Genomic DNA, 27954 nt, shown 5'->3' with positions numbered 1-27954 from the left:
TAGTCCCTGCCCCCCACCCAACAACAACAACAGAATCCTGGGACGAGGCCCCCTTGCCTAAGCAGTGATGGCTGTCCACAACTCACAAGTGGGCCATCGATGTGTGAGGAACTTCAAAAAACGTGCTTTTGATGCTATTTGAGGAAACTGGGTGAGCTGTGAAGGCTGGGGGTGTAAAGAAGGTCCAGTACGTAGGTGGGATAGAAAAGGCACAGAGTGTGATGAACCGGCATTGGAGAGAGATGCCACGTTGAATGAATCCCCCAAACGTTGTCATCAGCAGTAGATCAAGAACAGGAGGCCAAGGGAGTTCTCGCTCAGCAAATCAATGCAAAGGGCAACCAGCTGAATTCCGAAGTGACCACGTGTTTTTATCGGCACTGATTCACATTTGACTGTTTGGTAACATCACAGTAGTTAAGAGTGCCTAGGAACAAATTCTGGACAGACCTTTAACTAGCTGTGTGACTTTGGGCAAGGGGCTTAACTTCTCTGTGCCCGTTTCCTCAGCAGTAAGAGAGGAGAATAAAAGTAGTGCATGGGATTGTTTTAAGAATTAAGATTTGTAGAGTGTTTAGCAAAAAACCTGGACCGTAAATATCATCTCCCTCCTTTGCTGTCTTCTTCCTCCTCCCCAACCCTTCCTCTTCTCTCTTCTTTGTAATGTATTAATTGAATTAGTCATTAGTGCTATGGAAATATTTCCAGCTCCTTACTTTCTAGGTGCATGGTAAGTGGAACTTCCTTGCCTGTTTTGATATCGGTTATAGCTGTGTGTCTTGCTTTGGCCAGTGAACTTTGAAAAGTGACACGTGTCACCCCTGGATGGAAACTTTAATACCCACATGCTGTTAGCCACTGCCCCCTTTTCCTCCCTTGGCAACCGAGGCAGCATGGAGACAGAGCCTCCCCCGGCCTGATTCCTGAGCGAGGGTGACGCAGAGCAGAGCCCTTGGCCAGACCGTGATGGACATGCAGCATCAGTGAGAAGGGAGCCTTTGCTTTAAGTCACGGACACTTTGCTCTTGTTTGTTACTGCAGCACAACCTGGCCCGTCCTGTCTGATACGGGCAAGGCGTGAGTTAAAATAATGACAGCTTGTTTAAAGATATGTTTGTCTTTTAATTCCTTCACACGTAATGCCAAAAATTGTGTAGTGTTTGAAGGTGCTGTGAAGACAAAACGTGTGAGAACCACTGCTCTGTGAGGCGAAGGCCAGTCTCCCTAGCACAGAATATGTGGACCTTACCAATTTCACCCCAGCCTCATCTGCTTCTGTCCCACGTGGTCCATGCTCTGCCTGACAAGTCCTCGGCATCCTTGAAAGGGGCCACGTACTTGCACATCTCCAGGCCTTTGCCCATGCTCTGCCTAGAATGGGGCATCCCCCAGGAAATCATGTCACTTGATGAGTGGCTGTGGAGGGTGACAAGTGCATGGGGGGAGAGGGGGACATTTGGTTTGTCCTGAGAGACACAGAAGACCAGAATTAGGACTGAGAGTGAGATTGCTGTTCAATGTGAGAGAGGATTTTAGCCATTAGGGCTTGGCCTGGCACAGTAGCAAGCTCACCACACTGGGGAGCTTCCACGTAGAGGTGAGGTATCATGGCTGAGGTTTCAGGTCAGCAGAACTAGCGTAAACTTTTGAATCCCCTCACATTTGACTTTAGGTGAGATTGTCCAAAGAAGGTGGATCTTGGCTGCAATTCTCTATTTCTTTTTCCCTTTTAAAAATAAAAGTAGGGGCTTCCCTGGTGGCGCAGTGGTTGAGAGTCCGTCTGCCGATGCAGGGGACACGGGTTCGTGCCCCGGTCCGGGAAGATCCCACGTGCCGCAGAGCGGCTGGACCCATGAGCCATGGCCACTGAGCCTGTGCGTCTGGAGCCTGTGCTCCGCAACGGGAGAGGCCACAACAGTGAGAGGCCCGCGTACCGCAAAAAAAATAAATAAATAAAAAATAAAAGTAGCTCCCTCCCCACCCCAAATTATAGACATGTTACATAATGATTATATAATTATAAACAGTATTGGAAAGTATAAATGAAGTAAAACTTAAATGAAATGCCGTAAAACAGAGCTAACCTCCATTAACATTTGTCAAATGTCCTTCCAGACATTTGTCTGTGATTGATAGGTAAATAGATAGATATTGCTTTTTTCTGTATCTTCTCTCACTCCGTAATAGAGTATGGACATCTTAAATATCAATAAATATGCCTCTGCCTTGTCTCTTATAAGTGGCTCTGCCACAATTTATTTAATGGATCCTTTCCTGATGGGCACTTAGGTTTTGTCCTGAATTGTGCCATTATGGACGACACCGTGATGAATGTCTTGTCCTTGGACCCCTGGGCATGTGTCCAGGCATCTGCTGAGGACACTTTCCTAGAAGTGAAGTTGCTGAGTCAGGCAAAACTGTTTGGGTTGAAAACAGAGACGAGAGCCGTGGTATGATCAGGTAGAGCAGTCCCTTCTGGCAGAAGGGCAGCCTGCAAAGGGTCCGAAGGAGGAGGGAGATGAAAGGGAGATGGTGGCTGGTCTGGAAGGCTGGAGAGAGTGGAACAGATGGGGAGGGCAAGGAGGGGGCTGGTTTTAGAGGCCTCCAGTCCCGGTTTCGGGTGAGCCATTCCCAAGGCAAAGGCTAACTGTGATGGCAGTGAAGATTTACACGGAGCCAGATAATTACAAGCGTGTTCATATGCACGGGTCCATTAGAGCCTCACCACCACCGTGCAAGGAAGGTCTCTGTCCCCATTTTACAGAGGAACAAAGTGAGGCCTGGAGAGCACGTGGCCAAGGAGCTGTTGTCTCCATCTGCAGTGTGTGGGCTCCTGCAGAGTCCAGACCTTTCCTCTGCACACACCCTGGGCTAGCTCATGCCTCCCATCTGGACAGATGCCACCTTGGCTGACAGGCCAGCTCTTTCTCACTCTTGGAAAGGAAGGCTGATTGTCGGCGACTTCTTTGTGAAGCTTTTCCTCGCAGCCCCTCACCCACGCCCGAAAGCAAGGCAGAGCTGCTCAGGGCTCAGAAGGATGTCCTGCAGGCCATCGCCAGAGTGTTAACTCTTGTGTTTTCACTGTTGAACCAGGGAGTCTGCTTATGGCTTCAGTGAATTGGATCCCCTGACTCAACTGACAAACAATATGACCCTTTCTTATCTCACATGATCAAAAGCTCTGGAGTCGGTTAATTCAGCAGATCACGCCATGCCATCAAAACCCACAGTCTTTCTGTCCTTCTCCTCTGCCGTCATCATCCAAAAGGATTCCTCTGTCCCGAGCATGCCCTGCAGATGCCACAGCATCCAGGGGACAAAGGGCAGAGGCATCTCTGTGTGTCTTTTATCAGGAGGAATTCTTTCCCAGAAGCCCCCACCCCCACCCCACCCCCACCCCCACGCCAACCCTTCTGTCTCATTGGCTACAGTTGGGTCATGTGGCCGTGCCTAAACCAATCACTGCCAAGGGAATGTGACTAAGGGCTTTAAAGGACTTATCTCTGCATCAGTTGGGAGCACAGGTAGACACCCAACACAGTCAGGGCTCTGCCAGCCAGGACGGGAATGGCCACTGGGGAGGCAGTCCCCAGGGGCTGCCCAGCTGTGCTCACACTCCTGGCTCTTCTGCTAGGCTGGGAGGTGTGAGAGGTCAGGGAATTGAGACTGACTCCTTCCTGTGTCCTCTACAGGCTAGCACAGGGCTTAGCACGTGGTGGATATTGAGCAAAATATTGGTTGAAGGAATGAATGAAATGAATCAGTAGGTGTTTCTGGAGACTCCATTGAACCCTGACATTTTAGGATTCTCTGTGCACCAGCAATGCCAGTGCTCTGTCGACTGGGGCATGGGGTGGTTTAGGCATTTCGGAAAGTATAGGAATGGCTTTGTCCTCAAAGATGTTGTAATTTGGTTGTAGGGGAAACACTAGAACCTAAACAATGTGTAGAATTGGGTCCTGGACTGTGGCACTGACCGGACGTGTCATAGAAGGTAAATGCCTCCATAGGTGCCCAGAAAAGTAGGACGAGGCCTGTTAGGGACCAGATGCTGTGAAGGGCAGAGGTGGGTGGTGGAGAAAAACACAGTGTGCTCAGAGAGTGGGTGTGAGTGTGGTGGATATGAGGCAGTGAAGGCACCCACTAGGCCTGAAGGGGACTTATTCTTGAAGGCCTACTATGTGCTGGGCATCGTACTTGTACTTATTTTGTCATATCTTTCCTGTGTCTCTATGAAGTGGATCATTTTATCCCCATTTTGTAGACAGGGAAGCTGAGGCTCAGCGGGTGAGTTTGCTTGTCTGACATCACAGAGCCAGGAAGTGGTGGAGTTTGGCTGAGAAAGCAGATCTGTTCTGAAAAGCTGGCTCCGTTCTGCAAAAGGGCCGGAAGGCCTTCGAGGGCCCACCTAAGACCAGCAGGTGGTGGAATGCATGGGATAGGAGAGCCTGGAAACTGGCAGGAGGGCCTCGAGAAGCTTGGTGCCGTGCAGACAGGGGGAGAAACATCTCAGTGGAAGAGGTGTTTATGACAGGATTCAGGGTGGGCCTGAGGTGCCACGGTCTTCAGCGTCGAACCTGACTTCACATCCCTGATCTGCCAGTTAACAGCTGTGACCTTGACAGGACATTTCCCTTCTCCATACCTCAGTTTCTCCATCTATAAAATGATAATAATTAAGTATGCGCCCAGTGCCTGGCGCATAAGAAGAATTTAATAAGTGGAGCTATTACAATGATCAACATTGTGGTTGCTGTTGGTTTAGGACTTGGTGGATAATCCCATCTAGAGGTGACTCCTTGGTGAGGGGTACTGTGTTCCAGCTCTGCCTTTGTCACCACCTCCACATTTGACCTTGACTGCATACCCCACCAGCCCGGCTCTCCAGGCTTCATCTGCAAACTAAGGGGGTGGGCCAGTCGAATTCTAGCATCCTCCTTGTTCCAAAAGCTGTACTTGTGTGAGGTGAAAGGGGGAGGCTGCAATGACAAAAGGGATCAGAATGGAGTGAGGGGGTGTCGGGGATGCCTTTGTTCTGGGAAAGCAAAGGAAGGGAAGGGCAGTGGTTAGAAGGAAGAGCAAAGAGGAGCCAGAGCAGGCCAGCAGCCAGCAAGGACCAGGCAGGTGTGCAAACCGGAGGCGGGCAATTTAGAGGTGGGCAGAGGCAAACTGCTGAAACCAAACAGGCAGAAGCACGTTGAGAACAGCTGTGTCTGACACCTGCCCGCGTTGTGGGAGAACCAGAGAGAAAGAGAAATCAATCACAACTCTTCCCGAGGTTTAAAACCTGGGGGGCAGGGCATTGAAGAGCCTGTGTTCGAAGACTGAAATTGAATTTCTCCAAAGTTTGCAGGAACACTGCAGTTATGCCTGAGAACATGTCTATGAAATCCCCTTGAAATCTATTTTTGGGCACAAGGTTTTATAACCAGAGTCAGAAATTGAGTGGAAGTGTGTGGGAGGCTGACCCTGGACAGTTTCCATGTTTGAGAGGAGGGGAAAGAGTATTTTTAACTGTAAACACCCTTGTCTCCTACGGTGAGACTGGGGAAGAGGCAGTTTCACCACTTTGGGTTTCTCACCCGCTGTCATGTTAAGACAGCAGCTGTCTTTGACAGAGTTGTTAAAGTTCCTTACTCAGAGTGGGTGGCCAGGGGCTGGGGATTGAGCGGGGGAACTTGCCTGGGACTTTTGTGTATTGGAACAGAGATGTACGAATCTTCATTTGCCAGAGGCTCCTTCAAATCTATCTTGTGCAGTTGTCCCCGTGCCCAGGGAGCTGTGTCTGGCTGGGGATTTCTCCGGCACTGTTGTATCAGTTTGCTGTTGCTGTGTAACAAACTGCCTCAAACTCCTGTGTCTTGAAGCAATTGGTTTGTATTATTGTTGATGAATCTACACATCAGCTGAATGGCTTGTACTGGGTTCCCTCGCATGTCTGTGGTCTGCTGTCGGTCAGATGGGCAGCTCTGTGATCCTGGCAGGCCCTTTCACAGCTGTGGGGGTGGGCTGGCTCTGGGCTGGCCTAGGACAGTCTCCACGGGACGGCTCGGCTCTGACCTGTGCCGTGTCTCTTCCTCCAGCAAGCGTGCCTGGGTCTGTCCATGTGGTGTTGGCAGGGCTGTGAGAGACAGCAGAGGCACCCAAGGGCTCTTGAGACCTGGGCTCAGAATCGGCACAGTGTCACTTCCGTTGGCCAGAGCAAGTTAGAAGTCACCCCAGATTCAGGGATTGGCGAAATATGATGACACCTCTTGATGGCAGAGTCGCACTGGCGAGGGCTGGGATCCAGACAGGCCTCTAACTGGGGCCGTCAACGCCTTCAGTCTGCACACATGCCAGCGCCAGCGTCGGCCTCTGGGCTGTCAAACGGTGGGTGGTTGTCTCTCTTTACAGTCATCCTGATGCTCAGGAGTCCCTTGCTGTGCACAGAGTTTTCCACAAGCGTCTTACCTGTGGAATCAGGAAAGTATATGCCCACAGATAATGTGAGATCAATTTTCACTCCCGAGATGGGCAAAAATTAAAAAGTTTGATGCACTCCAGTGTTGGTGAGCATGTGGGGGAAATAGATGCTCTGTCTACTGCTGATCAGGATTTCCGTGCCATTTGAGGGGGCAACTCTGCTGTATTTCTTAGAATTAAAAATACATGTAAAGGTTAAACGCCGTATGGTATGAGCATCTCGTGGATGAACTATTAATACATGCAACCACCTGGATGAACCTCAAGGAGTGGAAAAGCCCAGTCCCAAAGGCTTACACGCTACATAACTCCATTTAGGTAGATGGGTGAAATGACATAATTATAGGGATGGAGACCAAGTTAGCGGTTGTCAGGGGTTAGGGATGGGGAGAGGGGCATGCAGCATAAAGGGGAAGTGCGAGAGGGCCCGGCGGGGCTGTTGCAGTTGAGTGTCTTGGTGGGGCTGGTGTTTTCACAAAGGTACACGTGATAAAATTGCAGAGAGCTACACGCGCACACATACACACCCGTATGACTGGTGCAGTCTGAGTAAGCTCTGGGGATTGTGGAATGTCCATTTCTTGGTTTTGACGTTGTGCTCTGTTTATGCAAGATCCTGACTTTGGGGGAGGCTAGGGGAAGGGTGTCTGAGTCTTCCCTGTACATTTCTTTGCAACCCCCCTGTGAATCTATAATTATTTACAAATAAAAGTTAAAAATAAATACACAGGCTCTCTGGCCTGGTGAGTCCACAGTGATGCTAGTATCTGCCGTACAGCATGGTCCTGTGCACCAGGAGGCTTATGCAGATGGTCACCGAACATTCTTTGATATCAAAGCATTGGAAATGACCTGGAAACAACCTGAATGTATCCTTTCACCTAAGAATCATCTATTGAGTACCTACTCTGAGCCACGCACTATGCAGGCTCTGGGGACATAGCCATGAGCAAAGTAGTCCAAGCCCCTGCCCGTATGGGTTCACATTCTACTGACTGTCCCACCACAGGGAGCTGATTCAACCTCAGAGTAGCTGTGCCAAGGAATCTCGTGTAACAGAAACAAAGAGGTGAGGTGGATCCCAGTCTCTGTGGACTCATGTGGTTCTGTCTCCAGACCACATCACCGTGAGGAAAGAGCAAGAAGCAGAATCAGGCATTTGGTACGACATTTATTTAGAAAAGAACAAAGAACCACAGTCAAATAAAGGACGGGCCAAGCTTTGGCGTGCACTTTGCAGGCTGTTAAGTGGGCCCCCCTACCCAGAATGGAAGGCCCATGAGGGCGGGGAGTTGTGGCTGTTTTGCCCTTGCACCCCGGCCTGTGCAGGCCTGGCACATAGGAGGCACTCAGATATCTGCTGAAGGAAGGAGTGAATTGTACCCATTTTACAGGTTGGCCAATGGAAGTGTGAGGTCCTTAGTGATGATATACCGGCTTCACCCCTCGAAAGAGCTGCAAAGTGTGGATCGAATACCCTTGACCTTGAGGCTACCGCATACTTTTCTTTCACACATTTCCCAACCCCAGGAGGCTACGATTGTCAAGTCTTAGGTCTTCTTGTCCACACTGGCTGTTGGTTGTGGAATGAGGTCATCCTTTTGTGGTTCGTGATATAGTGTGTCAGGCATGCCTGTGCCATTATCTCATTTAATCCTCCTATTAATCCTGTTTTGGGGGAAACATACATTCACACCTTTTCTATCTGATCTCAGGCCCCAGCCCCTCCTGTAAGTTTTCAGGCACACGGTGCCAGATGGCTGGAAGCAGAAGAGTCCGTTATGGGACACATAGACATTCCCTGGAGCTTGCGTGAGTGGCGGGGGGGGAGGGGTGGTGGTGCTGTGGCACGTGCTCTTTATTCTCTGCTCCCCCCTCAGCCCATTAGTGAGCCCACCATGTATCCTGGGGTCCACGGGGGCGGCTCCTCTCGGATGGGAGAGCCTCTGCAGCCCGCTGCGTCCCTTCATCTCCATAAGCCCGGCATGTGGCTTCGAACAGAACGGCAAATAGACTCTTGGGAACGATTGCTGGGTTGATATGGTTGAGATTTTTTAATGGCAGGTGCTGAATTTTCAGTCACAAGTAACACTCGTACAGCACTTAGCTTTTAAGGTAAGAGAAGAGCGGGTTCACTTCCCTTAACCCACGTGGCAGTTTGTGTGGTGGGATAACTTGACCAGTGAGGACACGGTTGATGAAAGCAGCTCACTCATTCACTCACTCATTCATTCACCAAACATGTCTTGAGGCCCTGGTTTGAGCCCGTGGCTGGCCCTGAACGTGTGGTTCGACCCAGCGCCATTCTCAGGATGAGGAAGCATGGACACAGTTTACCCAGTGTCACCTAGGAATCTCCATCCTGGGGGGTCACAGCACACGATTTGCTGGGGCAGCTTCCTGTCCCTACCCGAGGACCACAAACCATCCTTCCAAGTGCTAGCCAAGACAGTGAAACTGAAGGTGCTCTCGGGGTCACTGAGGGGATCGGTTCAGACCAGGGATCCCCTGGAATGTGGGCAGCCAGTCGTTGTGATCGTGACCTCCATGTGTCCCATCATCCGTTTCCTGCCAGGTCCCCTCAAACATTTATCACCCAGTTGCAGAAAAAAGCTGCAAGGCCAGATGACTTGTCTGCAGCCAATGAGCCTCGGCACCCACAAAGCAGAAATTAATGAATGATGGTTGGGGAGAGAGGCAAGGAAGAGGACAGCAGCTATTTTAGGCTCACTCTGCCAAAGCAGAGCCTAATGCCTGCATCTGTGTATTAACTCTGTCTGCTCTCTGAGCAGAAATCGAAGTCACGTGGGCTTGGGTTTTGTTTGCTCGCCAATTCCAAGCTCCTCAAGTTGGTACATCTTGTAAAAATATGCAGATTTTAAATTAATAAAAAGAAAATAGAGCCACTGTAAAGACTGATTCCATTCCCACTCTCTCTTCCTAACTTATTATGATTCATCAAAACCTTCCCTGAGCCAGCCAGTAAAATAGACTAAGGTCAGAATGACCTGAGTTCAAATCTCATTCCCACTTTCTGTCACATGACCTCTCTGGGATTTAGTTTTCTCAACTGTAAAGTGGGGGTTGGAAGGTTAAGGGAGATACTCTGTGGGAAAGTTCCCGGCACCTGTGACTCCTGCACTGACGTTAGACTCATATACACAAAGAAAACCATTGCCCCCCCGCAGCCTTTTCCTGGGATGAGTGTGGTCTCAGGTTATTGAGATTTGGATGTGAGCTGCTGTGTGATCCTGGGGAAATTAACATCACTGGGTTCATCCACTGGAGACGTGGGAGGATGGAAAATCTCCATCCTTCTGCCTCAGTGTTCAGGTCTGGGGCAGAGGAATGGAAATTAAATGTTCATTGATTATCAGATGTTGCTGAGCACCTCCTAAGTGCATTCACAGGGAGACCGTGGGGACCTCCTGGTGACTTCCGCTGCTGGCCCTCGGCACTGGGCTGACGCATCACGGAAATGGACCTGTGTTGGGTGTGGCTGTTCTCTGAAGAGTGGCAGTTCATTGTCATGGATAGACCTGAGCACTCCCCCTCCTGGTGTTTGTGTCAGGCTCTAGGTAGAGGACCTGGCGTGGAGGACCCGGAGAAATAAATGTGAGTTGGGTGCTAACAGCAAAGGCTGTCAGGGTAAAGCCCAAGGGATCTACAGAGGGGCTGCCTTGGTGGTGGGTCCAGAAAACCACAGCTGGAGCAGCCACGGGGCCCAAGCCCTCTCCTGGCCAGATGGACCTGCTGGTCTGGTCCTCCCGTAGCTGCTGGGGCATGTGGGGCCTGGGAAGCAGCAAAGGGAGAGTGGCTTAAAGTGATGGCCCCAAGGGCCTGCCTCATGGTACTCAAAGCCTAGAATGCTTTCCTTCTCGGCATGATCCATTGTGTGGTTATTTATGAATGGCACCCTATGAACAGTCCTGGGAGGTAGAGATCTCTCTATCCCCATTTTGCAGATGAGACCCTGAGCCTCCAGGAAGCTAAGGAACCTTCCAGAAATCACAGAGCCAGCAGGTGGCTCAGCCAGAATCCACCCCCCCCCCAGCCCCACCCCAAGGCCTGTACTGCTTCCATTCTTATTTTTAAAGAAATATTCCCATTTTTACTGGAAAGCATCTGCTAGGAAGAAGTGGAGGCCTGGAGCAGGGCTTCAGAAAGGGCCTTCCCCATGGACAGTGATTCAGTGAAGACTCAGCAAACACTTGTCGGCTCGCATCAGGCCGTTTGGGTGTTTGGGAGTCACAGGTGGACGGAGAGGAGCTCAACAGGGGGTTATGGACTGAGTTTAAAAGTCATGATTCAAAGGCTTTTCTAAAATGGATTTGGGTATGTTGTAATTCAAAGCCAGGTGAAAGTTATCAGACCATCTTTCCCATCGCCATGTGAGTGATTTTCCTCTAGGAGTGGATTTTGCTGCCCTTCTCTTTCTTGCCATACAGCATTGCTGTCTCCAGGTGCAAAGTCACCTCTCTGTCTCCGGAGGTGATTCTGAGAAAAGTTTTATGCATCTGCCTCACACAGTTTAATCATCAAAAGGTAGAGAGTCAAAATTGCTTAACACCTTGAGTGAGTGACTAGAGCAAGTAACAAACTTTGGAAGCCTCAGTTTCCTCATCCATAAAATAGAGAAAGTAGTACCTTGTTTTTTGTAAGGAGATATTGAGATACGGGGATATATATATCTATGTCTGTTTATCTCTATGTATGTCTCTATCCATCCATCCATCTATCCATCTGTTCATCCATCCATCCATGTACGCATCCATCCGTTTATCTATCTATCCACCCATCATCCATCCACCCATCCTCCATCCATCCATCCATCCATCCGTTTGTCCATCACTTATACTGGCACGTGTGAGTGCTCAGTAAGTGTCCATTGTTCAGAGGATGATGGGACAAGGTTCTGCAGTAGTGACGGCTCACCCTGTGGGTTGGACGTTGCTCCTCCTATCGATCTCAAAGGGGCCTCATTCACGAATCGGGGTGTATCCTCTTCTGTGTCAATCCCCAATGATGAACAGTCATAGCTATGACTTAGCTCCCTCCCAGTCCCTTTTCTGCTTTGCTCTTTCCAAATGAAGACTCTCATTCTTTTGACATGAACATTATTTCCACAGTTTGTCCCCAGAGCCTTTGTGTCCACTCTGCAGTATGAGGACAGAATTCTCTGTAGGTGGTGGGTGATGGAGGTGGATTGGTGTATGTGGGCAGGGACTTGGCCCCCTCCCTTAGTTTTAATCTCTGCATGATGTCTGGGACTGGCCTCTGCTCTCTCTAGAATGTTCTTCCGTCTCCTGTTCACTCCAGCCTCATTGAACACCTACTCCGTTGAGCACCTGAGTCCTGCCCACACAAAGCCCACCACTTGTGGGGTGGGGGGGATCGGATGTGCAGCAAATACCATAACAGCACGGCAGAGTGTGACAAATAAGGCAGGGTACTAATATCCACCGGGCTTCCTCTGTGTGCAAAGTACATCATCTTCGTGGTTTCCCAGCAACCACATGAGGCCACTGCTGGTCCTCAGCAAGGTTCTCTGCTCCGAGGCAAATTGGACGACGGTGGGGAGCTTTCCATAAAGTAAGAGAGAAGAAGGCCCTTTTGACCTGGGATTTCAATCTCCCTACTCTTTCTGTGTTAAAATGGACTTTCTTTGATGATGCTGATGCTAGAAGGAGGTCTTTTTCTTTTCATGTTTGTATTTGGTAACACTAGATTGATTTACCTAATGTTTTTTTTGATTCGTTGGTTCGTTGGTTGGTTTTGTTTTGCTTTTTAAATTTTACTGGCCCAGGATATCCCTGAATCTGGGGAACACTGAGTTATCTTATTTTGGGAGGGGTTTATCTTACTTAATTGCAATTACCAACAATTCTGTGAGCTCAAAGTCGATCCCCTCCACCAGTCACGGCCTGCCCTCCTTCCCAGCCCCTCACACCAGGTCACGGCAGCACGAGTGTCTCCGCAGGTGGTTTCCACGTTGGAACAGTGACGGGAGAGGCTCTCATGACCCTCCATTTTGCCTTTTTAAACTGAGGGCCCCACGAACACCTTTCTGGGCTGCATCCCCTTCTCTTTTCGCTGCTGCATCCTCATCACGCCAGGGCCTCCATCTTGCCCATCTGACGTCCAGGGGAAACTAATGGCCTGTGTTTTGGTGCGTAAGCACTTTGTGGGTTTTGTAAAACGACTTTGCTGACTTGGCTGCTCCCGTTGTGTGTAGGTGGGCTCACAAGGGATAAATCATGCCAACGTGGAGGTCTGTTTGCCTCAACTTCGTCCCCCTCTGAGAGCACATTTTCTTTTTCTGGTGGCTTTCTTGGAGGACTCCGGTTATTTGGTGCAAAGCAACAGGAACAAATCTAAACTAAAATGGACTCAGGCTAATTTCTGAACCAAGTGTTTTCCCTACTGATCTTGAACAGTAGGCGTTTGAGGCAAAGGACGTGCGGAAGAGTGTTGAAAAGTAAGACATGCCCCTTATTCTAGAGCTGTGCTCTCAGGAGTCAACTGCTGTTGAGGACAGGTTCTCTCAGGGCAGGTGCCGCACCTTGGAGTTGGGGCGTCCTACCCACAGGCCCCCCTGTGGCTGGAGCTCCTCCAGGTGGCTGACGTCTGGCGGCACCGACCAACTCTCGTCGTATTCTAGGACTTTGGGTCTGAGAAGCAGCCTCACGTGCCTGTCTTCTGGGTATTCCTGATAGACAGATGCATACGTGAATGGATGGATGGGAACCCCACGGGGTGGACCAGCGTGCACTGGCCTCTCTTACCATCGGAGAAACTGAGGCTGGGAGAGGTAAACAGGAAAAACCCCCAATACCTTCCTGACAGGGGTCATGGTGAGAATTTCACGAGTATATGACATGAATGATGACAATGAATATATTTGGGTGTATATATAAATCAAAACAAGTGCTTGACACAAAGGGAGTATTCAGTAAATATTGGCTATTGACCATTATTAATATTCTTTCTTTTATTTTAAAAGAACATAGGTCTTTATTTTAAACATTTAATTTATTTTAATAACATTTCATTTTATTTTTTATAAATTTATTTATTTTTGGCCGCATTGGGTCTTCATTGCTGGGCACGGGCTTTCTCTAATTGCAGCTACCAGGGTCTGCTCTTCGTTGCAGTGTGCAGGCTTCTCATTGCGGTGGCTTCTCTCATCGCAGTGGCTTCTCTCATTGCGGAGCATGGGCTCTAGGCACGCGGGCTCAGTAGTTGTGGTGCACGGGCCTAGTTGCTCCGTGGCATGTGGGATCCTCCTGGACCAGGGCTCGAACCCGTGTCCCCTGCATTGGCAGGTGGATTCCTGACTACTGCGTCACCAGGGAAGCCCCTTTTATTATTTCTGAGGCCACACAACTAATAACTGGCAGATGTTTTGAGTCCCAGTGACCCTTTTTATTCCCATGATGTTATCATCTAATTCTTTGTTTTTCCACTAAGACTGAAAAGTCTAATTCGAGCAAATTTCCTCTACACTTATTCCCAGGGGTTTCTAATCTGAAGAAAACAGTGTTGGCCTGAAATGCCATTGGAAAGGCATCTCCTATTCGATTCATTTTGTTTCAGAAGCATGAAGAGTGTTCTTTAGCCCCCTGAGATAACACAGGTCAACGATACTTGGGCAGTCAGTACGCACCGAGCACCACACTGAGCACTTTACGTGGATTATCTCACTTAATCCGCATAGCAATACTTTGAGGGAAAATGTATTTGTGTCGTTCCCATTTTACATATGAGGAGACTGGAGTGCAGAGTGTTTGATTGTTTACCCAAGGCTGCCAGTAAGAGGCAGAACTGAGTCTCCAAGCCCATGGTCTTTTTTTCCTAAGGTGTGTGTGTGCCGGGGGGTCCACGTGGAGCCACTTCTGTGGGCCGTGCACAGCGATATCAGCTGTGGCCTGGGATGCTCAGTCCTCTGTGTGCTTTCAGAGGACAGGGTTCCAGCCCCTCATCTGTGCCCCTCTAACAGCCCAGGCTCCTCTCTGGGCCTCAGTCTCCCCATCTGTAAAGCGAGCCTGTTAGGTGGCACCAGCACCGCACCCCAGCGCCACCCCAGCATTCCAGAGCTAGATGTCTCTATGAATCGAGCCTAAAGCCTTTTGTTCTTCGGACGGCATAGGAACTACTATTTAGAAAATGCTCTCAGTTTTCCTATCTGTGAAATAGGGTTGTTGTGACCATTCGGTGAGAATGCAATAAGCCCCTGGGATGTAGTGAGTGCGTGAGAATTGCTCACTTTAAAAAACAGACGTAATTCTAGTCTCTTGGGCCACCTGTCACAGATTCCCGTGGGGCTCCCAAGACCCACTCCCTGTCCTCCAGAATCCCAGCATCTATTTGAGGAATCCGAGCACGGAGTTTGGTGTCTCGGGGCTTTTCTGTGGAGAATGTGTAAGCCTGACCGCCCTTTATCAGAGGGGCACTGACCTCTCTGCCTAGACAAACTCGGCCTCCCATCCCACGTGGCTCTCCTGGGGGCTACTGTGAGGTCCCAGGTTAGTGGGAATCCAAAAGGGAGGGGAGAGAGATGAGGAACCCAGGAGGGAGGAAGGGATGGAATCAGCATTTCACAGTTCATCCATTAGAGAATGAGTGGCTCATTAGAACAAAGTCACCCCGGCTCCGAGGGGACCTGCTTGGTGGAAGGTTGTCCTTTGGTGTCTTTAGCTAAAAAAAAATCCAAGATGTCGTATAAGAAGGAATTTCACTTTAGAAATGGGAAGCCTTTGAGTTGGGGCTTCAAGGACAAATAAGCGAAGAATGGAATTAGGATTCTGGTTGTCAAAGATTTGTCCCTCACCTGCAGCTGTCGTGCACGTATGTGCTCACGTGTGTGTGCACGCGCTTGTGCCTGCACACTCCTACCACTAGACCAGAGGGCACCTCTGTGCACATTAGGAGAAGGTGCCCCTTCAGGGCAGAAGCAGCTCCAAGGCACACTCGTTAGCAAGCAGACAGTGGCTTCAGGTAACCCCTACTCATCTTCTCAGCCAGGACTGCACAAAGGAGACTGTGGCCATGTGCACGCACACACACACACACACACACACACACAAACACTCGCAGGCGGTGAGGTGACTGTTAGCTGAGGGCTGGTAATGTCCCAGTGAAGTGGAGACACCGCAGCTGGAGTCTCCCCGGGGGGCCAAGCAGTGCTTGCTCTTCAAGACTCATTTCTACAAAACCCACAGCTTCCCTCTGCTTGCTCAGCCACCTTCTTGAAGATAATCTGTTTTCTTCTGTGCCTCTTCACAACCCGTCTGGTCCCAGCAATCACACGTACTGGTCTGACTCCAGAGTACAGATTTTATTCCTTCAATCGAGTATCCGCTTCCACTGGAAAACGAGCTTGGGTCCTGCCATTTATGGAGCGCCTCATCTAATCCTCACAGAAACCCTGAGGATTAGATGGTAGGAAATTAATACACCCATTTTACAGATGAGGAAGTGGGCTCTAGGAAGGAACTTCAGAGGAGCAGAATGTCATGTGTCGTCTGGATTTAGAGACTTTGTCACCTGGTCTTGAGTGACTCTACAGCTCAATTTACCTTCTGGGAAATTCCCTCGGAAGTGTGAACATTCGTGATCTCTCAGGCTTAGCTTCCCTTCCCCTGCCCCTCTGACCTGAACCCCTGTCCTGACCAACTGTCTTCCGTGATGAACTCCCAACAGCAGAAATTCAACCACTGTCTTGGCTGTGTCATGGTCCCACGTAAAATAGCCATCCAGTTGACAGTGATCTCTATGGGAACTTGTTGCCGTATATTCCATTAGCCTTTGGTGCTAGTATGACCCCTGCTGTGGTCACTGCTGAGGTCCTCACTTCTACAAACCTGCTCCTAAGAGCTGGACCTGAACCCAGGCACGTTGGATGCTTCTCTTTAGAAATTGCCTTTAGAGCCTTGGTCCCATTGCTCTAAATATTGTAAGATGATAAATCTTTATCCTAATTTCCATTTAGGCAGATGGCATATCAGTGCCAGGCCCAGAGTAGGTACTAAATAGATCATTGTTGAATGAGGCAATTAATTGATGAATCCTTTGAGGCTGGTATTTAATAGAAAGAAATCTTTCAGTTGCCAGTGGCCAAATCACAACACAAATTAGTTTAAGCAAAAAATGAATGTATTGGCTCACATGACTGCAAAGTACAGGTGTGAGGGCGTCGGGTACAGCTGAAACCAGAGGCTCAAGTCCTATCGTAAGGGCTCGGTTTTCCTTTTCTCTAAGCTCTGCTTCCAGTGTTGGCTTCATTCTTTCCTCATGGTAGATCAGATGGCTACCAGTAGTTCTGGGCTGACAGGGTTCTTCCAGCCAGTTTACAAACTTAGACAAAGGATTGTCTTCTCCCTCCTTTGTTCATAAAGTGAATCTTGTGGGTGGACTGGGGTTGGCCCAACTTAGGTCACATGCCTTCCCCTTAGACCAATCACTGTGGATAGAGGGATGGGTTTCCCTGATTGGCCCGGGGAGGCACAGTGATTGACAGCTTCACCCAAGCCCATGGAATGGGGGAGGAACCATTCTCTAGGGGAGATTGGGACTCAGCAGACAGTAGATGCTCACTGCAAGGGCAGGTGAGTTTTCTGAAAAGGGCAGAATGTCAATAGGACAGTCTAGTGTAGATTATAAATCTAATGATGAGGCTTCGGGTCAAAATGAGAAATAAAGATACATTTTCTTGGGTGATTCACCACCAACCTGGAAAAGGGTGTTGGCAGCGATGTTCTCAGTGGTAGCAGCCAGAAGGAGCAAGTCTGATGCTTCTCCTGGAGACTGCTTTGATGGGCAGAGAATCTTGAGGTTGGAGTTCATATTATCCAATCACCGCACCCCCTACCTCTATTCCACATGAAGAAATGGGCAGAGCTATAAAGTCAGAAAAACTCATGTTTAACCAGCACTGACACCCATTCCCATCTTCCCAGCCCGTGAAGAAGTTTTCCACTATCATAATTCAGTAGCAGTACCTTTCCTCAGTATTGCCCTCCTGCGCCTCTTTTTCTGCATCATCCTTGGGATGACAGAGCATGGTTAAGGGCACAGGCCCTGCAGCCACACAGAGCTGGGTTCTAATCCCAGAATTACCCCTTAGTGGTTTAACTTATCTCAACCTCAGTTTTCTCATCTGTAATGTGGACCTAATAACAGTACCTGGCAGGGATGTTGTTAAAGTAAATGTGAAGGTAAATGACGAGGTGAAGTGCACACAGCAGAGACTTGATGGGCATATGACTGATCACTATTAGTAACCACATTCATTTTGTACCCCCATCCTTTAATATATCAGATTCCATAGAGAGGGCACAGCACTTAACAGTCTACGGTCCAGGAACCAGGCGCACACAAAGAACAGGTCGGTCTTCCATTCCAGTCCTCATCCCAGTTGCAAAACTGCTTCCTGCAGGGTACCCGGTGGTTGTCCTGTCTGAAGCCAGTGGGATTGCGAGCTGACCTGTGAGGCTTTCTGCCCTCAGTCCTTCTTTAACCAGGTTCAGACTAGGTATGGAGGATTCTAGAATTTCTGGTGTTTCTCCTGGATTTATTCACCTAAAACCTCCATCTGGCCCTGCTTCTACCCTGGCTGGGAGTCCTCATACTCAGAGTCCACTGGGACCCCCTCATCCCCAGGTCTGTCCTCTTCATAGATCTTCATGCGGCTGTTCTGTCTTCCCAGAAAGCTCCCAGGTTTAGAATATTGATTTAAAAGCCATACTCTACTTACTAAGCATTTCCTGTGGCACTTTGTAAACACTTTACATCTACTGACTGATTTAACCACCACCACAGCCCTACAAGGTACGTAGTGTTGTGCTCTTCATTTTATGGGGGAAGGAACTGAGGCACAGAGGAGTTAAGTAACTTACCCACAGTCACACAGCCAATTAATGGGGAAGCTGGGATTTGAACCAAAGTCTGTCTCCTCCAAAGCCCATGGTCTCGGCCAGTGTCTGATTCTGCATCTCTGATTCATGCTTTCTGTCTTAAGTTTTAGTCTTGGGGCCCTCCCTACCTTCTGAGGTAACACATGCATTTAAATGGTACTCAGTCTCCAAACTTGCTGTCAGACACAGGGCAAAGAGGATTTCAGACCTGGTGGTGGAGGCAAATGGAAAGTCCTTCATGGCAGACCTTTGTAAGGTGTGAATGAGAACCCTGTACCCCTTCCCATCAGTCTCTGATCATTATGGAATCAGTATGGCTTGTTGAAAGAACAGGGAATCTGGATGTGGGGTCCTGGTGAACTCCTACTCATCCCTCATGACCCAGCTTCAGTGCCTCCTCCTCAGGGAAGCCTTCTCTGACTGCCTCAGGTATCTCTGATCATCCTATACTGCCAATCATACATTCATTTAACAAATGCTTTCTGAGATCTACTCTGCAAACTCTCAAAAACAGAGACCAGATTAGCAGAATAGTTAACTCTGCAGGCTTTGGAGCCAGACTGTGTGTTTGAATCCTGGTTCCTCCATTTACTAGCAGGATGACTTTGGATAAATTTCTTAACCTTGATAAGTCTCAGTTTCCCCCTCTGTTAAATGAGCCTAAAAATAGTGCCTACCTCTCAGTGTGTGGTTGTAACAATTAAGTGAGTTAATAGTAGGTACCTAATAATTGCTGCCAGGTAGAAGGTGCTTAATAAATGTCACTGTTGTTATTGAGGCTGTTTTTCATTTTTGTATCTTGAGGATCAAACACAGCCCCTGCACCCAGCAGCTGCCCCATGAATGTCTGTGTGAACAGGAGAGGGACTGAGCGAGTGAGATGGACACTTCACCCTTCTGCACGTGAATCCCCCCATATGTGGAGTAGGGGGACGTGAGCCTGACTCCCAGCTTGTTGCGGGGATTAATGGGGGTGCATGGGATGTGACAGCACCTTGGAAACAGGGAGGTGCCTGTACATGGTGGAGAGATTGCAATCATGTTGGCTATAGGGACAAATGACCTGGGGCTGGGCCTCCAGCGTGGGACCCAGCCTGGGAATGTGGCCAGTCAGGGAGGGTTGGAGAAGCCGTAGGAACCTGCTGACTGAGACATCCCACCTGCAGGGGGTCAGCCTTGGGCGAGTCCTGAGAGCACTCTCTGTTCTCCACAAAACTTGTACTGGTCCTTGCATTTGTGGGGCACAGAGTGGGACCTAAAAGGGCTGTCCCGCTGGTCACAGCCTCTGACTGACAGGTTGAGGATGGATTGCGGTCCTCCGTTTCTGGATGAGAGCACTAAAGCATCAGGAGGTAGACAGCCTGTCCAAGGTCGCACTGCTAGCAAGGACCAGAGCTGGTACATCCCAGCAAAGTCTACCCCAAGCCCTGCAAGGAATGATAAGGACTCAATAAAGGGCTCAATAGAAGGAGAAATCCCTCAGGGACGGGTCTCAGCCACACTAGTCTGCGACAACCCCATACCCAACCTGCCACTCACCTGGGCCTCCAGAACCCTCCAGAGACCACAAGTTTCCTCCTGCAGCAGGAGGAAACTGAGGCCAGCTTGTGCAGCCCCCCCACCCCCGTTTTACAGATGGCAAAGTGAGACCCTAAGAGGGCTGGTGATCTCCCCCAGGGCCACAGGGCAAGTTGGTGGCTGGAGATGGGATGTCTCTGGTGCCAAGGGATCTTCAAGGTTTTTTGTTTTTTTAAGATGCGTGTTAGGATCTAATAGAGGGTAATGTAACCAGGACTATGCACTCATTCATTTATTCATTGGCCTAATGCTTATTGCACACCAGGCCAGGCTTAGCTGGGTCCTCTGCTCAGGGTCTCACAAAGCTGCAATCCAGACTGGGGTTGGGGGGTCTCCTCTGTGGCTCAGGGTCCTCTACCAAGCTCATATGTTTGTTAGCAGAATTCATTTCCTTGCAGCTATAGAACTCACTGGTTTTCCAAGGCCAGTGAGGGAGAGACTCCAAGTCTCTGGCTTCTAGAGCCTCTTCTAAAATGATCACCTGATTAGGTCAGGCCCACCCAGGGATAATCCCTATTTGGCTTAATTTAAAGCTAACTGATTAGGAACCTTAATTACGTCTGCAAAACTCCTTCATCTTTGCTGTATAACCTACCATGACCACAAGAGTGATAGCCCATCATATCCACAGGCCCTGCCCACACCAAAGGGGAGGGAATTATTCAGGGTATGTACACCAGGGGTTAGGAATCTTGAAGGCCATTTAGAATTCTGCTTATCATAGGTTGGTACTATTACTATCCCCCTTTTAACTCAGCACAGTGAATTGGTTAACCCAGGTCACACATCGAGCAGGAGGGTGGAGGTGGGATTCAAATTCTAGTCTACCTGGGGAGCACGAGTTCTCTCTCTGCCTCCAGGACCTCTCAATACTTGTGAGAGGGGAGAAGGGACCCCCCTCCTCAGACCTCACAGACTTGCGCTGTCTCAGGCATTGTGCCCTCCAGGCCCTTCTAGGAGAAAAGCCAGCTCCTCGGCTGGACCTGGACTCCCAGAAGCCATGCCCAGTCCCTTAACCACCCAGGTAGCTCCAGTGCTCAGTAGGTACTCCGCAGATGTTAGCTTGCTGCAGGCAGCTGTATCTCCTTTCTTTTCTTCCTCCAAGCCAGCCGCCTCAGGGGAGTGCTCAGTACCTCTTTCATTCCCAGAAAGGGGTCCGGGAAACACAGGGTTTATGCTACAGAATTTCATTACAGATCGTTTGGTGAGGACACACCCCCTGGTTAACAGAGGGATGCCCATCCAGGCTTATTAAACATTTTTATGGTTTCTTATTATAAAAGCAGCACATACTCATTTTATCATAGAAAATACCAATGATCAAAGTAACAATAGAAACAATTTTTTAAGCACCAGAATACTAGCCCATGGGGAGAAACTCTGCTAGCACATTCTTCAGCAGGCAGTGTAGCCCAGCGGTTAGGAGCGCAGACCCTGGGGCCCCACTGCCTGGGCTTTAACTCTAGCTTCCCCATTGCCAGCCTTGTGAACTTGGATAAGTCATTTAACCTCTGTGCCTCAGTTTCCTCATCTGTAAAATGGGCATGTTTGTAGTGCCTACCTCATAAGGCTGTGGGAGGTGTAAATGGGAAAGTGCATGAAAGGCCTTAGAACAGGACCTGGCACACAGCACGTTTTATGTGTTGTTAGTCAATAATATTGTTTTGATAAAAAATAAGATCCTATTTAACCTACTGTCTTATAACTTTTCTTCCCCTCACATATCTTTCCTTGTCAATAAATATTCATCCATGACATAGTTTAAATGGCTTAACTACCTTCCACATAATATAATTAAGCAATCCTCTAATATGGACCTAGGTATGTTTTCATTCTTTACCTATTATAAATAACACATATAATAGAGAGAACTGCCTTGTGGCTAGGTCTGTGTACACATCGTTACTTTTGTTTCCTGTGGAATGGCTTTCTAGAAGTGGGGTCCATGGGCCAAAGACCCTTCACTTCCTTAAGGAAATCTCTGTGACCCTCCTATTGAATGCAGGCATAGGGAGTCCAGTCGACCTGCAGAGACACTTTGCCACCAGTTTGGTCCTCACAGGAGTGTGTGCATGGTTCTGTGCCCCACCCTGTTGCACAGGGGATCGATGTTTAATGGTGAGCGACGGGCTGCTCCCCACCGGGAAGATGATGGTGTTCCTGTGGGTGTGATATCTGCTCACAAGAGCTGTTTGCCACCACCTTGCTCATGGAGAATCAGGCTGGACCCCTGGGGTGGCCACAGGGCTCCCCAGGGTGATGTGTCACCCCATCCCTGGCAGCAGAAGTACCTGGAACCTGCAAAGGGAGCCAGCTGAGGATCAGTGGCCAGGGCCTGCTTCCCTCCCTCCCTCCCTCCTTCCTTCCCTCCCTCTCTCCTTTATTTCCTCTCTCCTTCCTTTCCTCCTTCTTCATTGAACTTAGAAGGTGCCTGTGCTAAGTGTTAAATGGGCCCTAAAAACAAAGCAAATATCTGCCCTCATGGAGCTAGGAAAAGAGAGAGAAAATAGATACATTCACAAATACAGCACCTCCATTCGTCATAACAGGGTCATAACAAAAGGGAAGTCTGTGTGCTATGGGAGAGGGTGACAGCGACCTGACATTCACCATGGTCATCACGGAAGGCCTCTCTGGGGAAGTGGCATTTGCACCAAGTCCTGAAAGATGATCACAGAAAATGAGTAGAGGAAGGGCATTCCAGGCAGAAAGCTCAGCACGTGCAATGGCCCTGAGGTGGGAACTGAAAAGAGGCCAGTGTGGCTGGAGTGCCCCGGGTGAGGTGCTAGTGAATGAAGAGGGAGGTGGGGCAGATTGCCAGGCCTGGCAGTTCTGAACAGCAAATCCAGAGGCTGCTGGAATGGGTGGCCCAGCTCAGGGTCAAGGCCAAGATTTGAGGTGGGTGAGGTCAATGTGAGTGGGAGTGGGCCAGGGCCAGGTCATCAGGCATCCTGGACTGCGCCTGGATCCCTGGTGGTATTTGCTGCTCAACTTATGAGCAAGGAGGTGCCCAGTGAGTGGCAGGCCAGGCCGGCTTAGAGGGCCAGGACAGTGCCAGGCCCTCCAGTTTGTTCTTATGGCTGAAAGCATATGTGACCTGATTCACTCTTTGTTCCTATGAAAATAATAAATCATAATAAATCAGTAATCATAAATGCTGTGAAGCACAGATCCATGTAGCAACAGGCCTAAATCTCACAAAATGGTGTTGACTGAAGGAAGGCAAACCCCAGAGGGAGCTTGCTGAATGATCCCATCCGTGTGAAGGTCAAGAACAGGCAGAGCTAATCTGTGATGACAGAATTCACAGGGCAGGAAGGGGCCTCTGAGAAGCTGGTCATTCCTGTGTTTGACCCAGGGGCTGGATATAGAGGTGTGTTCAGTTTGTGAAAATGCAGTGCTGGCCACTTCTCTGTATGTCTGTGACACTTCAGTACAATGTTTACTACAACTAAATCCATTCCCTCAACATCACCTGTGCAGCTGTTTAATATGGATCTAATTGTGAGAAACAATGAGATGAATCCAAGTAAGGGACTTCCCCCTAATAATGATATTGCAAGAAAGAAAAAGTCTGGAGAGCTGTTCTAAATTAAAGGAGACTAAAGTGACGTGACAACAAACCTAATGCATGATCCTGGATAGAAAAAGTGTAGTTGTAAAGACATGGGGACACCTGGGGAAACTTGAACGTGGGCTGTAGGTTGGATGATACAGTGTTGAGTTTCCTGGGTGGGATGCTGGAGTCGCAGTTGTGTGAGAGGATGTCTTCATTCTAGGAGAGTCACGCTCAAGTCCTTAGGATTGAAATGGACCCATGTCTCAATTAAAGGGAAAGGGAGGGGGATAAGGTGGGAAACAGAGCACAAATGGGGTAAAACGTTAACAGTTGGTATATATAAGTGAAAAGTAGGTGAACACAAATTGAACTGTTCTTGCAAATCTTCTGTAGGATTAAAATTTTCTAAACTAAAAATTTGGGAAATAAAATAATGAAAAAAGTACTCCTATTTTTAAAGAAGAATAAAAAAACTACTACTTATCAAGTTATGGCTGTGTGTCCATAACTGTTAGGCTTTTAATATGTATTATATATAATCTCATGAGTCAGTTAGGTCTTAATAAGCACCAAATAACTGAAGTGGATAGTTATTGGTCCATATAGCTGAATAATCCAGGGACCTCTAGATTCAGGTCAGGCTTGATCTAGGACCTATTCTTGTTCCCTCTGTTTCTGAGCTCTGCTTCTTCTAGTTTGGCCTCGTTTTCAGACTCACTTTCCCCTCCTGAGCATTAGGTGGCCGCCAGGAACAATGGGGAAGAGAGTAAATTCCCCAAAGACAGGAGAGAGAGGATGCTAGGAACCGCCCCCCAACATGTTTTCCACGCTCGAATGTAATCCATGAGGCAGATGGTCTTACCCGCTGTGTATATCCCACGACTCAGAGAGATTATTTGATTCGTCCAAGGTCTCACCACAAGGAAAGGAAAGCTGGGATTTGAACCTGGGTCTTCTGCCCCAAAGCCTGCACTCCCCTCATTTTTATATGACCACTTCTCTTATTACAAAAAGTGTAGGGAAATGGAAGGGCAAAGAGACCTATAACTCCACCCCGACACCATCATTTTGTATGTTCTCCTCTAGTTTTTCTCCACCTCTAAAGGCTTTTTTTTTTTTAAGAAGAAACACATTGAAATTAGATATTGATATGAGACCCCCTGAAGACCCCTGAGCTACCTGGACATGCTCCATGTGGGAGTACCTAGGGCTGGTGTTCCAGCCTGAATGTGAGGCTAACCCTTTCCAATGCAGGGGTCGAGATCCGCCTTTACGGTTTGGTAAACCACATCTACTCAGGCAGCTGACACATACTTAGAAAATAAAAGCAATGATGATGAATTGATGGGAAGCCCTGCATGTCCCGAGTTGCTCCTACTGGCAATCACAGCCTTCCTTAGAGTCGACGTTACAACCTCTGTTTTTCAGAGGAGGAAACTGAGGCTCTGAAGGACAAATGACGGGCCAGGTCGCCATCCAGCAGGTGGCAGGGGCAGGAGCCACGCCATGTCCTGTGACGGCGCCACACATGACGGCCTTGAACTTCCCAACAGGCCTTCTCTGAAGAATTCTGGGAGCGTCTTACCCCCTCTGCAGAGAACCCTGGGGACTTCAGCGTTGATTCCCCTGTGGGTTATAAGAACCTGAATCAAAGGCCCCTCTGTTGTTGGAGAAAACCCTCCAGCTTTGCTTCAGCCCAGACACTTTCTGTCAAGGGCTAGGATCCATGCTAATAAAAACAAGTGTCATTTTACAGTGCTTTCTATAAATCTGTTAGTGACCTTTAATAAAAGTTTATGACCCTAATAATCCTGTTCTGCACACCCTGGTCCTATGGCCGCTTACTGGCCAGTAATCTGCAAACCTTTACAATTTAGTGACTGTGCCTGGGCCCGCGCCAGGGATCCGGCTCCAAGTGATGGGAACGGCATGAATAATGATTAATCCAAACTGCCCTGTGCTGAGCGCAAAGCTGTTTTCCTGAGGCAGGCCATTGGGCCGAGAACCCTAGAAAGAGCAGAGCTGAAGACACCTGGGCTTTCCAGAGAGCCCATCAAAGCTGCTGCTCACCGAGCTGAGCCCCACCTGCCTGACCTTTTCCCCGGCGTCCTTCTCTTCCTCCACGTCATCAGAGCAAGAAGCCAAAAGTGGAGTGGGCTGCATACATACCCAGCTGTTGTGGACAAAATCCAGGGGCCTCTCCTGAACTTCTGAGCTTGTCCACACTTTGTTTATGGGGTTGGAAACTGGAGTGCCAGGAGGTTGGGAAAGCCAGGGTGGACATGGGCTTTCAGCATCTTGTTGCGTGTGATTTAACCAGTGGGGGCTTATGATTTCAAAGGAAAGGCCCAAAGGTGTTTTGCAGGCCCAAAACACCTTGTTAAATGTTTGCTTGGCTGTCATATTGCGTAAAATCATACTGCTTTCGCTCTGAGGCTCTCCAACGGGCAAATACAGACATTTCCACAAATAGCACCGTGTACCTTGAGGCCCGCCCACCCACAGTGCATACTGCAGGGGTCCCAGCAGCTTCGGCTCCATTACTTGGGGTCCATGGGAATGACGCATCATGGGTACTGCAGGGGGTGTGTTTTCCTACAGGGAAGGGCCCCCTCCGAGGCCGCCAGTGTCCTAGGGCTCCTGTTAGCCAAGCAGGCGAGTGCAGTCACCACCTCATCCTACGCTAGGTGGCTTCAGAGCTTCCTCACCTGTTTCCCAGTTTGAAGAAGAGGACTTTGTAAGTCATGTGGGCACCCACCCCAAGCTCTTCCTTTCCTTTGTGGGGGAGGGAGCAGGCATTCTGGAATCCCACACTGTCCCAACAAAGATGGACCTGGAGATTGCTAGATCCTTGTTCCTCAAAGTGGGGGCCCCTGTCAGCCACATAAGAATCACCAGGGAACTTGCCATAAATGCAGAATCTCAGACCAGGCTTCCTGGGACTTGGGATTTCAGGGCTCAGACGGGATGGGTACCGGACCCGCCGAGGTGAAATCTTCACTTCAACAAGACGTGCAAGTGATCCATGTACGCGTGGAAGTTTGAGACACGTTGGTATAGCCTACATTCCTCACTGTGTACTTTGGAAACTGAGGCATAGAGAGGGCCCCATAACACACAGCAAGTCAGTGGCTGAACTGAAGCCAGTTCTCCGGGCTCCTGGCTTTCTGCCCCTGCATGCTGAGTGTGCTTTCTGCCGTGCTCCTGGCTGGCTGGGAGAACAGGAGGGATCCTGAATTCTTGGGGTGTCTCTAGGGCAGCATACTTCCAGCCGGCCTGCTGGTTCCACCTGTTGCCCAGAGGGTAACTGTTCACAGAAGAAATGACCGTATTTGAACCTGAAACATCCTGAGATCTTGGGGCCAAAGGAACCTTAGCGATCATCTGACATACCTTCCCACCCAACGCAGAAACCCTTTTTACAGCCTCCCTGCATCAAGGCCAGCCAACTCTGCTTGGATACCTGTAGTGACAGGGAAGTCACTACCTCATAGGGCATGAGCTCTGTGGTTGGAAAACATTAATTGTTTTTGTATTCATTTCTAGTATTAGATATAATGTTTCCTTGCTGCAGCTTCTACCCACCAATCCTACTTCTGTTCTCTAGAGTAACTTAAAAAGGTCCAGGCCCTCTTCCACACAAAGTCCTTTAGATATTTAAAAACTAGTATCAGAACTTACCTTCTCCAGGCTAAACTTCCCTGATTTGTTATTTTTACTCTCTTCTCTCAGTAATATGACTTTTAGATGCCCCCCCAGCCCTGCAACCCCAAACCACCATCTTAATCATTATTTTCAGAGTGATAGCTACCTGTCAATATCCCTCTTCAAGGGAGTTGAATCTCACATTCCAGCTGAGGCTGGCTTAGTCCAAAGAGAGGACACCATCAGCTCCGATGATTAGATATTCTACCTCTTTTAATGTAACCAAATTTTGTTTGGCTTTTTTACCTTAAGCAACCACATCACGCTGTTAGCTCATATCAGCCCTGTCAGATATGCCTCTCACATCTTTCTCACATAAACTACTACCAAACAAATGTCCCCACTGATTTGTACTTAATTTTCTGAGTCCAGATACCCGGCTTTCATCTATCCTTGTATGTCCTTCTGTCTTTGGTCCAGAGATTTTGCCTTTTTGGATAATTTTGGCTCTCGAGTGTTTTACCTCGTGAATTAGTCATTCCTCCCAGCTGGGCTGACCTCAGCCAACCGTCAAGAATTTATTGAGCACCTACTGAGCGTTCAGGGTCAGACTTAGAGGATAAAAGTGTGACACACATCCCTGTCTCTTCGGGGGTTTACAGCCTGGTTGTAAAATGAGGACTCACCTCTAGGGCACCGAGGTGAGTACAAACCAAGGCCACAGTTGTGAGGCAGTCCCTGAGGGAGCTGTTGTTCTGGGAGGATCACCCTTGTTACGACTGCCTGGGAGCT

The 27954-nt window shown here is 49.0% G+C and overlaps 1 protein-coding gene across 1 annotated transcript in view; it reads left to right on the top strand.

Moving 5' to 3' along the window:
- Positions 1–27954, top strand: part of ATP2B2 (ATPase plasma membrane Ca2+ transporting 2) — a 346709-nt gene that overhangs the window by 327 nt on the left and 318428 nt on the right. The gene's annotated exons all lie outside the window — the stretch shown is intronic.

This window comes from Delphinus delphis, chromosome 10 (genome assembly GCF_949987515.2).
Source record: "Delphinus delphis chromosome 10, mDelDel1.2, whole genome shotgun sequence".
NCBI classification, from domain to species: domain Eukaryota; kingdom Metazoa; phylum Chordata; class Mammalia; order Artiodactyla; family Delphinidae; genus Delphinus; species Delphinus delphis.
The sequence above is the reverse complement of the archived record's forward strand: the minus strand, read 5'-3'. Positions and strand labels throughout refer to the sequence as shown.